This window comes from Epinephelus fuscoguttatus, linkage group LG2 (assembly GCF_011397635.1).
Source record: "Epinephelus fuscoguttatus linkage group LG2, E.fuscoguttatus.final_Chr_v1".
NCBI classification, from domain to species: domain Eukaryota; kingdom Metazoa; phylum Chordata; class Actinopteri; order Perciformes; family Serranidae; genus Epinephelus; species Epinephelus fuscoguttatus.
Genome location: NC_064753.1, coordinates 49,658,870 through 49,672,216, shown reverse-complemented (window position 1 = coordinate 49,672,216; position 13,347 = coordinate 49,658,870). Strand labels below are relative to the sequence as shown.

Here is a 13,347-nt window from a genome sequence, read left to right as displayed (position 1 = left end):
CTGATAGCGGCTCCATCAGTGTGTGAGTGTGTTAAAAGCTGAGTAACAGGTGGCACCATGAATGATAGCCTCGGTCACCAGTGTGTGAATGTGACACGTACTAAGCGCTTTGAGTGTTCGGACGATGCTGTACAAGTGCAGGTCCATTAACCATTTACTGCTTCTACAACTGTTCAACTACTAGGCCTACTATTTCTATGAGCAGTGATATTCAGTTATTTAAAAGAAATCCACTGCTACAACATGCTAGTATGTTTCTGGTATTTTACTGCTACAGCTGCTACCATTGTACCATTGTGCAGCTGCCACTGTTACAACTACTACTACTAATAATAATAGATTTAATTTATAGGCGTCTATCAGGACACTTAAGGTCACCTTACAGACAGAGATAGAGAAAATAACAGCAGATTAAAAGAAGTAAACGAGATAAAGCAATATGAAATAGATAATAACATAACAACAAATAAATATTCAGCGAAACAAGTTTACAGTGAATAAAATTCTATTTAAATAGTGGATGTGTGTGGCTGGATGGACGGGAGTCAAACTGAACAGGCTAGTTTAAAGAGTTTGGAGGCTGGATTTGAAAGTGGAGAGTTGATGCTATGACGTCCAGTGGAGGGAGCTCCAGAGGCGGGGGCGGAGTGGCTGAAGGCTGTAGACCCCATGGTGGTCAGGCGGGACAGTGAGGTGGATGGAAGAGTTGGGGTTATGGATGGCCTTAAAGGTGAGGAGTAGGATCTTAAAGGAATACTCCAACGATTTGGGAGTTATGCCCTTTCTCTATCATTTTCATATTTAGACAACATGATCGATATCTTTTTTGTGTCTGTACGTCCAGTGGCTGGGTCTCAGCGGTTAGCATTGCGGCTTAGCTTAGCGAATACAATTGAAGTTAGAGTTGCCACCCGTCCCGTTTTTCCCAGAATTGTTCTCTTTTTTCATCAGCTGTCCCGAGAAAAAAAAAATCTCTCCCGGGACACAATTTGTCCCGTTTTTTGGGGAAAATGCAGCAGCAGCAGGCCAAGGAGGCCGTCCAGAATCAGTGCAACAGGCTCAAGAACATCTGTGTCAAAGAGGTAGGAGGAGCTGTGGGAAGTCCTAACAGTTCATTTAGTATATTTACACATCCAATCATGTTTTAATTTGTATTTTTTTCCATTTATATTTAACCCTATGCGCCCGAACGATGCATAGTGCATCCAAATTCACACCTGTTCTTCTCTATGGTTTTTCTCCGCGACTGTGTGTCATAGCGAGAAGCCACGCATATCACGTGAAACAGCAGAATCGTAGCTTTCCGAATGTTTTCACAGCGAAAAAAAACTGATAAAGTTACACTGAAATGATGTATAACAGAGCTTTCATACAGCTCTGCACACACATTACTCTTGGATGGAATACTCGTGAATGCAGGCTCGCACAGAAATGCTACGCATATGACATGAAAGCGCAGGACCACACACATCATTGTGCTGTCATCCCATCACGCTGTAAATCCAAATCAATTGTCTACAAAATAAAAACCTGACGAATTTCTTCACAATCCATGATACAGATCTTGTTATCAGTCACTTCATATAGTGAGGAATATCGTATCTTACCACGTCTTAGGCTTGCGTGTGTTTCTCCCTGTCTATCCACATTTGTAGTCCGGCTTTCAAGATGCAAATATCTCCATATTGTCCAGTTGACACTCCATCAAACTTTGTATGACAAGACCAGCCACTTCACCTTTGCGCACCCAGACAACTGCAGCCTAATTATGCATGCTGACAGGGCCGTAGTCACCATATACATTGACTATTTTTCTATGATCTTAGATGTAAATATTGCATGTTTCTTTCAGATAAAACACATTTTTGACTTGTGAATGAGTCAATGGAATTTCTTGCAATAATGAAAAAATACTGGCAATCATGTCCGCCTGGCACAAACCACATGTTTTGGACAGCTGTGAAGTGACAGAATGTCCCAGCATCATGGTTCTTATATTGCCAGATTCCAGAGAGTCTGCCCTCTTCATATATGGCAGAATATGTCATCTTCCAACTTGCTATGGTGAGATAGATGTAAAAATGTAAGAATTTAGTCACACAGATTTGTTTTTTTCATTCATATAAAAATTAATATAAAATACAGGCACATAGAAGGACATGGAATGATGGCAAATCTGGTCTCCTATGTCCGAATTTCATGTTCATTGGTCAGTGTGAACTGGTAATAATGGCCGAGCCCTCCGCCTCAAACATTTAGTCGAGTGTCCCTTTTTTTTTCACAAATCCAAGGTGGCAACCCTAATTGAAGTCTATAGGGGGTCAGTAGCCTACTCGGTAAGAGTGAACAAATAAACGTTACAGAAACCCTGAAGCTGGCATTTCTACACGTTCTACATTTAAAATAAACATGTTTAAACATTAATTCGAAAAACGAGAGTCCTTTTTAGTCGTTTTAGAAGAATTTTGATACACGGAACTATAGTGTGTTTATGCCCTGCGCAGAGGGCAGCTAAGCTGCAGTGCTAACCGCTGAGACCCAGCCACTGGATGCACAGACAGAAGAAAGGTATCCATCATGTCTAAATATGAAAATGATAGAGAAACGGCATAACTCCCAAATCGTCGGAGTATTCCTTTAAAGTCAAGAGGGTGTTTAACAGGGAGCCAGAGAAGCTGCTAAAGGACAGGAGTGATGTGATTGATGGAGGGTTGTCTGGTGATGATGCGAGCGGCAATCAATGCGGGATGTAACCAGGATGTGAACAAGAATGGCGGCACTGTGCAGTGTGAGGGACGGGCCAAGTCAGTTCATATTGTGTCATTACTACGACTATTCTACTACTGTCACCTGCTTGTATTCTTGTACTGCTACTGCTGCAGCTACTTCTGTGACTACTGATACTACTTCCACTGATACTGTCACTATACTAGTACAACAACTATCATACAACCGCTGCTACATTCATCACTGATGTTGGAAGTGACACTGAATAGCAGGCTACAGCTGCATGCTACCGTTTGCAGCTTACAACAGATGTTGAGGAGTTGAACAGTATTTCTTAAAGCATGTGAACATTTAGTTTCCTTGGGTGAACGTGCAGCTCGCTGTGTTGTGTCTTATATTTTGAGCACTTTGTAAAGCACATGTAGCAGTGACACTGACTCCGGATCATCTCGGGTTAAAACACGTCCCATCACCGCTCTTTGTGTTTGTTTATTCCCTCTGCCTCACACAACCCGAACGTCAGGGAGCAAATATTTTTATACTTCTTACAAACTAATCTTAGCTCCTGAATTTGCCATCAACAGAGGGCAGAGAGGTGTTTTAATTCCAGGTGTAGTTTTCACCTCACCTCGTTCTAATCAGACGTCACATGCTGCAAACAGCTGACAAGTTTTCCAGCGACTCTTCTGCTTTTGATCTCAGTGTAAAGGTGTTTGTGCCGCGGCTGCTCCTGTGGCATGAATATCATTAGAATAAAGTCAGCAGCAATTAGTTTTCTCACACGTCGTCACAAAGCCCTGCGAGGAAAAGCAGAATAGAACTCATGCTTTAAAAAACGCAGGTGTTTAACCAGCCCTGAATCCATCTGGGCAGAAATACATGAAGAGAAGGATCACTGTGAAGAATCTTCTCTCTGATGGAAGTAAAGAAGAACATGGATTAAAATCTTTGGTTCCTACACATCATGTAAACTTCTGATGTACAGAATTACATCTGAACACATAAAAGATACGAAGATGAAGCAACAAGCACAGTTAGCATCTGCAAATTAAAGTTTTTCTGATTTCCTGGCAGGAAGTTGCGTGTTACCAAAATAATCTGTGTTTATATGTAAGCATGTGATCACCTCTGAGTCAGAGGTGAGATAAGACTTCAGGACGAGATGATATCAGTTTTATTACACGGCTCTATTAAATGCTGTATTCTGATTGGTCAGTCGTGGCATTCAGCGGTCTGATATTACTTGATATGATACTAGCAACGGTCATTACACAGTTGCTATGTAGCCCAGCATTGCTAGAGACGCTGCCCTGCAACACTGCAGCTGTCAAACAACTTCTGAGGGAAAAGACAAACAGAAGTGGCTGATTTTAACATTTCTTTTAACTTATTTGGAGAGTAGCTACAAGGATTTTGAGGAATGGGATGCCACTGAAGAAAAAGAAATGGAGAGGGAAAGAAAAAAATCAAGCAAAAAACGGCACAAGGAAATGACACCTGAAGAGCTTCAAGTGATAGAGGAGGACAAAGATGAGATAAATACAAAAAAGACAACAACATGGGCAACTGTACTATACTATACTGTACTGTACTACTATACTGACGGACTTTCTCTGCCAAAAACAAAAGAACACGGTTTTGAATACACACTCAGCAGTCATGCTTAATGACATTTTACGCGAGTTTTATGCCTTGGTTCAGTCCACTAAGCCTGGGTGAGTACAAAACTTTCACCAAAAGTTGTCGAATCCGGTCAGTTTTAATGCACTTTGCGGAGGCAGACAACATTATTTATTTAACTGATAATTAGCCGTGTAATAAGCGGGATAATGTATAATGAGCCGGTGAATGCTGGGAAAATAACTCCCGACAGGGGAATAGAACCCCGACGCGCAGCTCTCTTACCAGAGCTAACGGTGCATGCTAATTTTTTTCAATTTTTAGTTGTTTATGTTAGTCAATCAGTTAGATAGTTAGTCTGTGTATTTTATATAGATAACTGTGCCCACGTCTCCGTTATCCGGTACTTGCCGGTAAAAATAATTCCCTCTAAATGCGAATAAATCGCACGTCAATCAAAAACTATGAACCAAAAAAGCACAATCTATCCTGAGTGAGACAAACTGCTTGATCCCTGTCTCCAGTGTACCAGCAGAGAACCTGCAGAACCGAATCAGCGAAAAAACACACCGTGCTACACAGCCTCTCTACCTGAGCAGCTGAAGCTGCGGCTCACACCCTCGACACACAGACGGTGCTTCTGCATGCCAGCCACACGTGTGCGCAACTGTGAGAAATAAATATGTGAGGTGTACGCTGCTTTTCTATCTTTTTTTTTCTTTCTTTCTTTCTTTCTGTCAGCGACATACACTCCTAACACAGCATGGGTTGTTTTTATTGACTGAGTTGATCATTAAGCCATAGTGATGCACCGATCGGCTCTGATAGCACCTGAATCAGCATGTACGCATCAACCATCCAGCCGTTACAACATGATTGAGCTAGCAAAGCAGTTTTGTGTTGCTATGTGTGGTATTTATTCAGTTTTGGGAAATCACGATGTCTAGAAAGCATCAGTGGCTGCAGCTGACAGGGACAGCTAACGTTAACACTAGCAGCAAAGCTAACATCAGGACGTCATCTGTTAAAAGCCTCCCGTTGTCGGATACGACATGAAACTACTCCAGTTAGCTCAATCATGTTGTAACTAAGACATCCACTGGAGAAAATATTTTTTTCACGGACTGTTTATTGAGTTATTGAGTTATTAGGGGGATTTAGTAGCATCTAGCGGTCAGGATTGCAACCAGCTGAAACTTCTCCTGGTTAGAATTCCTTCAATGTTAATTGTTCAGGAGGTTTTTACCAGGAGCTGAATTATCCTCAGAGGTCTCTTCTTCTCCAATACAAACAGAACGGGGCGTTTTTAAGATGCTCTCATTGTGGAAGGGCTGCTAACTATGGTGGCCAATGCAGAAACACAAATGTCCCCATTTAGAGTCAGTGTTAATACATTTAAAAAAGATACTGTGAATGTTCAACTCTAAAAGGAATGTTTGAATTAAGTGTAAACTGTCCATTAAAATGTCTTGTTAAAATTATTCTTGTTAAATCAAAACAATGGAGAACAAATTACCGAGGCCTGATAATGGTCTGGGTTCATTTTACCATCTTTATTTGTATTCAACAGAGACATATTTTAATTCCACAGTAACATTTTCTTTATGCAGAATGAGTGACAAGGCCATCAAACTGTGACTAATGAGATTTAAAATGCTGTCACCCCCCACAGCGAGCAGCTTCTTTTACCTGCAGCTCCTCTGGATCCTCTTTACTGTGTTCCTGCCACTTGACCACAGTTTTACAGGTCAGTCTGTCCCTGAATGAGCCTGTGATGGTTTATTAACCCTGCTGGTAGCCACACACACACACACACAAACATAGATAAAGATATATATATAGAAAGAGAGCTCCTCCATGCCTCTGGGACTTGTTCGAGTTTGGTTTGAAAAATTTATTAGATGACAGAATGGCTATGAAATGGAGCTGATTGATGGGATAAGGCTAATTAGTGAAGGACGTGTGTGGAGAGAAAGGTGATGGGCTTCCCAGTAGAAGACAGCACTGGGAATGAAAAGTAAACTGTAAGTCCCGGGATTTGTTGGAACAGAGTGCTCCAGGGAGGACGTTTTTCTGTAAGCAGACCTGGAAGTTAGTGTCGCTCTGGTTCCTTCGTCAAAAATCAAATTGGACTTTTTCATTTGGTTTTGGATTATTGCAGAAAATACGCTCTGTGGCAAAGAAATGTTTGATTCTTACACGTTTCGTTCAGCAAGATAATCTTTGTGAATGAACTGTCATGATTTTTGAAGCATAAATGCAGTCACCAGGAGTAAAAAGCTAACATTGGGCTATAAACAAACTTCATGTTCACAAGTGCAGAAATGTGAACTTATTTCAGGGTTTTAGGACCCATTCCTGCACCACCCTGTAAGGAGCACTGCCTGAGCATTGCCTATAGTTTCGCCTCGCCTGTTTCCAACATGGCGGCCAGGTCACAGCGTTTCTCATTTTACAGCAAAACAGTCACACATCTGAGGTGAGAAATAGGAGCTGAAGTAACAGAATCTTGGTTCATATTTAATCAGCGCTGTTTGACAGTTTGACTGCGGTTCACAAGCAGTGATGGACATGACTGACAGCTGTGTCAGAGACTCCTTGGCTCTGATTGGTTGTTTTCTTTCAGCCATGGTTGATTCTATTAAATGCCGTCAGAAGCACTATGACGAAGGGGCAGAGGAACGTGTTGTTTCACAGATTTTCTGTCTCATTGTGTGGACGTAGTGACAGTTTCATCAAGTATGACAAAAAGTTATTTTTATGAAAGTTACCAGCTTTAAAGACAGACACACGGACGAATAGAGAAAGTCAAAAATATAATTTTCAGACAGATGACAGAGCAGATAAAGACAGCAGAGGAAGATAAAGGTGAACAGAAGCACCTGAAGTCAAATAACTGCATCAGGAAACAACTAAACACTCGCCTCTGTCCTCACCACTAAACTCTTCTGACATTTAAAACTTCAGCTGCTTATCTTCCTCCTCGGACGCCTCTCAACACTGCAACAGATACTTTATAGTTTCAGTGAATGCTGGAAACTCACTGCTGAGATTCATTGAAGTTCGACTCTCACATGGTTTTATTAATATGGTTTAAAAGAAGAAACCATCATTTATTAATGACTTCTATTTTATGACTCAGCCTGTATTTTAGAAGTCAGTTCTGTTCATCCCTGTTGGACAGTCGCTCTGTGACATACGTTGAGTATTTTTAGAGCGATTGTGTCGTGACTTAACGATCAGAGGTCACGCTTTTAAAAGGAAACACACAAAAATCTTCATCATGCACATTTAGGGCTGAAGATTTGTCCTTAAACCTGCAGAAACAAGTCATACCCTCCAAATGTGGCACAGAGTTTAACATTATTTAACATGACTATCACCAGCCAGCAGGGAGGGGCACCAGACTGGAGGTTACTGTCAGATCTGAATTAGCGTCAATGCTTCCCATCTGTGATCTTCTCTACTGACCTCAGGCCAGACCTCGTGCTTTGGTCCTCCTTTGTGCCTCCTCTACATCATTGAGCTCACTGTGCCCTCGGAGGATGCTGTGGAGGACGCCTACGAGTGCAAAGAGCCTTAAATACGCTGAGCTGGCAGCTGACACTGGGCACGGTTTGCCTGGTTGAAGTGGGCTGCAGAGGCTTCATAGGCAAGCCAACTACCAGGCTGCTTAAAGAAAAGGAAATTCGAGGCCCAACATCAGGCCATCAAAGCCCTCTCTGGTGCAGCCGAACAGGCGAGCTGGTGGCTCTTGATTGAGAGGAAAGATACCACTTGGGCCCCTAAATACCACCAACAGCAGCAGCAGGGGTCAAGGGAGTAAAAGCAGAGGGGGGCGCACCTGAGACGCCAGGTGTTGCTGATGAGCCCTCTGGAGGTGTCGTGGCCTTTCATCGAAACACCAGTGAAGAAGGGTACCCACCTGATGACCCCATCAAGCTTTGACCCTCCCTAAACCCCACCCCCTCCCACAGCATGGCTCCAATCACTCACAATCACAAGTATGTGCAACAACAATCAACCAGTTAAACTCCACCTTGATTAAAGTGAGGTCAGTTTTTCCTCCTCTTAGTTTCTTCTCCCTTCTCTTTCCTCATCAAAATGAGGGAGTAGGGGGAGGTAGAGTGTACGATGGGGGAGAGTTCAGTCCGCACAGACGTCTCTCCTTGGCTCTGCCTTCCCTTTGCTCTTTTCTACTTCTCTATCCACCTAATCTCAACCCTTTGGCTCCCACCTGGAAACCCCCAGACAGCACTAACAGTCCCACTCAGTCTCAGTGTTGTAACATCTAGTCCTAAACTCAACTACAGAAAATCTGCAAAATAAGATGCAAATTAATGCATTTTTACTTTCACTAACATTATGTGGATATTAGGAGTCGGTTCATGAAGATAAACACTGAAACATTTGCAGAAGCAGAGGGCACGAGAGGACACCTGAAACTATAAACCTCAAACTACAGAAAACATCAAGGGAAATATTTATGTGTTCTCATACTGAATATAATCTGGGCACAAACAGGTTAACTTTTACTGATCATACTTTTACTTAAGATTTTTAATGCAGGACTGAAGGAATCAAGAACCTCTTCTTGTCAATTTTTCCCATATTTTTTTTATTCCATATTTAAATCCAAAAAACTAACACTGACAGAGTTTCTTTAAAGCTGCAGCTCTTTCTCTTTCTCTCTGTGTCTCCGCTCTATGTGGAACAAGAACTCTAATAAGCAGGTCTCTAATGAGATTAGCTTCTCTGCTAAACCCCACCAACCCAAAGTTACGTTACATCACTAACATGGCACAAATTATTATATAAAAAGGGGTCAGTGAAAAGTCCAAAGTTTTATAGACACACTGAACACAGACAGAAGTTGCAGCTGCAGAGTGAGGCTGAGACGCTTCATAGAAACAAAACTATCACTGATGAAAAATAGAAACATCTTTGCTTTCATCGTATATATTTTGACATAGTGAACTGTAGCATGTAATATTTGGCATGTTAACGTTTGTATGTACAGGTAGAACACAGGAAGTTACTGTGAAGTTAGTGAGTTTCAGAGATGCTGGTAGGCAGGGGTGTAGCACCGAATCCTGTGCCCTCTGTATAAGCAGTCTCTGTGGGCCCCTCGCCCTTCCTCTCCTCACATATGTCTCTCTGACGCACCCTTGATTTTTGTATTGTATCATTTTATTTATTTCTACATAGTTTGCTTTCTTTCCCTTTTCTTTCTTTCTTTTTCTTTTTCGGGACCCTGATCTCTGCGGGACAGACAGGACAGTGCACCTCGGCCCTCCAGCAGCGTAACGAGCATCACTCGGCTCGTGCTGCGTTTAGAAACCAGTCCTAGTGCAGGAGTGGACTAAACCATTTTGCACCTTCAGGGGGAGAAAGAGGCCTCAGTGAGCTTCTGTTATTTTTTATGCAAAGTTCAGTCTTTAAACAGATTTATTCAGCCAAGTTTAATTTATTCACGGCACTGATTACGTAGAAATTTAAATAATGCAAACAAAGCCAAACTTCTTATACCATGCTTTTGGAATAAGCGAGTGTGTGGTGGCCGGGCCTCAGGCGGAAAGTAACTGGAAATAAGAAATAAATGCAACCCTTTGGTCCGAGACTGAAAGGTTGTTAATCATCATCATGATCATGATAAACTTTATTTATACAACACTTGTCAAATGACATTCTTCACACAGATGAACTGGGGTTAAAAAAAATCAGGATGCAATGAGGCAAATAAAATCAGACAATTAAATAATATAAAATAATAACAACAACAATTCAATAAACAGTAAATAATATACAATAATATACCCACCAATAATAAAATATAAAAAACAACAACAATAATAAAACAGAAGACATGTCCTTTATGCTTTAATTCTTCAAAAGAACATTTTGTTAATTTGTGTGTGTACACACATTTTTTCTGAGGTATTTTGGGATATTGTTATTAATTTTATTTATTCATGTGATTCATGTGTTTTTAGTGATTATCAGTGTTCTTCTTCTTCTCCTGTTTTCCATGTGCGTATTTGTCAGGCTCAGTGGCGAGCTGTCTGTCCTGGAGAGGTTAAATAAAGTTGTGTTGAACATTGTGAATATAATTTGATGTTACGGCTCCTCCCGGTGGTCAGATGGTGAAGCAGCAGCACAGAGAAGCTGTGTGTGTTAGTACAGAGCGTGTGTGTGTGTGTGTGTGTGTGTGTGTGTGTGTGTGTGTGTGTGTGTGTGCTAGTGAGGAGCATCTCTGCACAGAAACATAATATATGAGCTTCATGTAACATCATGACACTGTGAGCCTGTTGTTCCCACACAGAGGAGATGTGTGTGTGTGTGTGTGTGTGTGTGTGTGTGTGTGTGTGTGTGTGTGTGTGTGTGTGTGTGTGTGTGTGTGTGTGCGTGCGCGCACAGTGGTGCCTTGTCCACATGTGAAGCCATGCTGTGTCCCAGTTTGTGCCAGTGTAAGTGTGTCATGATTACAGAGCAGACAGGAAGCAGAGGAAAACATCTCTGAGTTGTTAACTTGTGTTTGTGTCTTTGTTTGTTAACCAGCTGTGGTGAAAAGTACATTTACTCGAGTACTATCATTTGGACGTGCTTGTAATTTACTTGAGTTTTTGTATTTTCTGCTACTTTATATTTGTACTCCTACTTAGTTACTTTGCAGATTCTAGTACAAAGTATTTCCAACACATAAATTAGGATGTAGCATCACGAGTTAAGTTCATCTCAGAGGAAAGATTCACCACTTAAATGTAATTACAATGAGCTCCACCTTCACCAGCTGTAACATGAATGTGATGAACACATTACTGCATCAATAACTATAACACAATACTATGAAATGTATTATTTTGAAATGGACCCTTGGACTGCATAATGAGTACTCTTGGTACTTTATGTATTAATGGATACTAATACTTTGATACTTTTAATTAAGTACAATTTTGAATGCAGGACTTTTACTTTAGTTTTACTCTTCTATTCTTCTGTGGTATCAGAACCTTTGCTAAAGTGAAAGGTCTGAGTTCTCATGCATGTATCCAGCCAGTCCTCATTTGATATTGAATAGTTACCTTCTCTTTCCCATGTTGTGATGTGTTCAGTAGTGTAGGCTTTTTTTGTCGTAAGGCATTTATCCTTTCCAATCCGGTTCAAAACATAGCACTGAAACAGCCCTCCTGAAAGTCACCAACGACCTCCTCCTCTCCTTAGACTCCGGACACCTCAACATTCTCATCCTCCTTGACCTCACAGCAGCCTTCGACACCATCAATCCCTCCATCCTGCTCTCCTGACTGGAATCATCTCTCCACATCAGCGGCACAGCACGCCTAGATTCACTCCCACCTCACCAACCGACACCAGTTCATCAGTGTAAACAACTGCACCTCCCCCACCGCTCCCCTGTCCCAAGGTGTCCCCCAAGGATCGATGCTTGGTCCCCTCCTCTTCATCCTCTGCATGCTCCCCCTTGGCAAGATCATCCGTCATCACGGCCTCCATTTCCACTGCTACGCCGACAACATCCAACTGTACATCTCCACCAAAGCCATCACCAACACCACCCACTCCACACTCACCAACTGTCTCACTGAATAAAATCATGGATGCAAACAAACTATCTCCAACTGCACAGTGACAAATCGGACATAATCATCATTGACCCCACATCCCGCACCAAAGCCACCCACAACCTCTGCCTCACCTTTGATAACTGCATTCTGTCTCCCTCACCACACACCCGCAACCTAGGAATCATCTTCGACAGCCAGCTAAGGTTTGACCACCACATCAATCACGTCACCAGGACTGCCTTCTTCCACCTCAAGAACATCGGCCGTCTCCGCCCCTCACTCACCTTCTCTGCTGCAGAAACCCTCATCTATCTCCAGACTGGTCTATTGCAGTAGCATCCTCTATGGCTTATCATTCAAACTCCACTCCGCTGGCCACCTGCTCACCCACACCCGCTCCCAAGACCACATCACCCGCGTCCTCCAAAACCTACACTGGCTCCACATCACACATCGCATACAGTTCAAAATTCTCCTCCTCATACACAAAGCACTCAACAACCAGGCCCCCTCCTACCTCACACACCTACTCCACCATCACACCCCCTCCCGCGACCTCCGCTCATCTAAAGGAAATCTCAAGCACCGAACCTGGGGGGACATGGCCTTCTCCATCGCTGCCCCCTCCCTCTGGAACTCACTCCCCAAACCCAGCCAGCCACTCCAGTGAAAGCACTAATTCCACACTGTGAAAATACAGTACGACTAAAAGTCTTGCAAGTATTTCTCAGCAAAATGTAGTTATAGTGAAAGTAAAAGCATGTATGTAGCAGTGAAGTGTTCCCTGCTGTCAGAGTTTTATCTTACTATATAATGACGAAAACTCTGTGTGTGTGTGTCTGTTCCACGTTTTTCTCCTCACTGACTTGGTCAATCCATGTGAAATTTGGCACAGTGGTAGAGGGTCATGGGAGGATGCCAATGAAGCAATATTACATCAATTGGCCAAAGGGGGGCGCTATAGCAACCCATTGAAATGTCAAACTTTGAATGGGCATATCTCATGCCCCGTATGTCGTAGAGACATGAAACTTTGCACAGAGATGCCTCTCCTCATGAGGAACACATTTGCCTCAAGAACCCATAACTTCCGCCTATATAGATTTTCCGCCATTTTGAATTTTTTGAAAAACACTTCAAATGGATCTCTTCCTAGGAAGTTTGAGCGATCTGCATGAAACTGGGTGAACATAATCTAGGGAGCAATATCTAAAGTTCCCTCTTGGCAAAAGTTGGAAAACTTCCTAAAACTGAGCTTCTATAAGGCAATGAATATTGCGGAGGGCGTGGCTCATCACATAAAGGTGTAGAACATCTCAAGGGTTTCACCCATCACCACGCAACTTTGTAGGCATATGACCACACATAATCTGAGGGGACCCCTCCATTATTGAGCCCATCAAACAAAATGGGGGCG

The 13,347-nt window shown here is 42.4% G+C and overlaps 1 protein-coding gene across 1 annotated transcript in view; it reads left to right on the top strand.

The window, feature by feature from the left end:
• Positions 1 to 13,347, top strand: part of LOC125880938 (dynein regulatory complex protein 1-like) — a 480,097-nt gene that overhangs the window by 461,382 nt on the left and 5,368 nt on the right. The window lies entirely within an intron of this gene.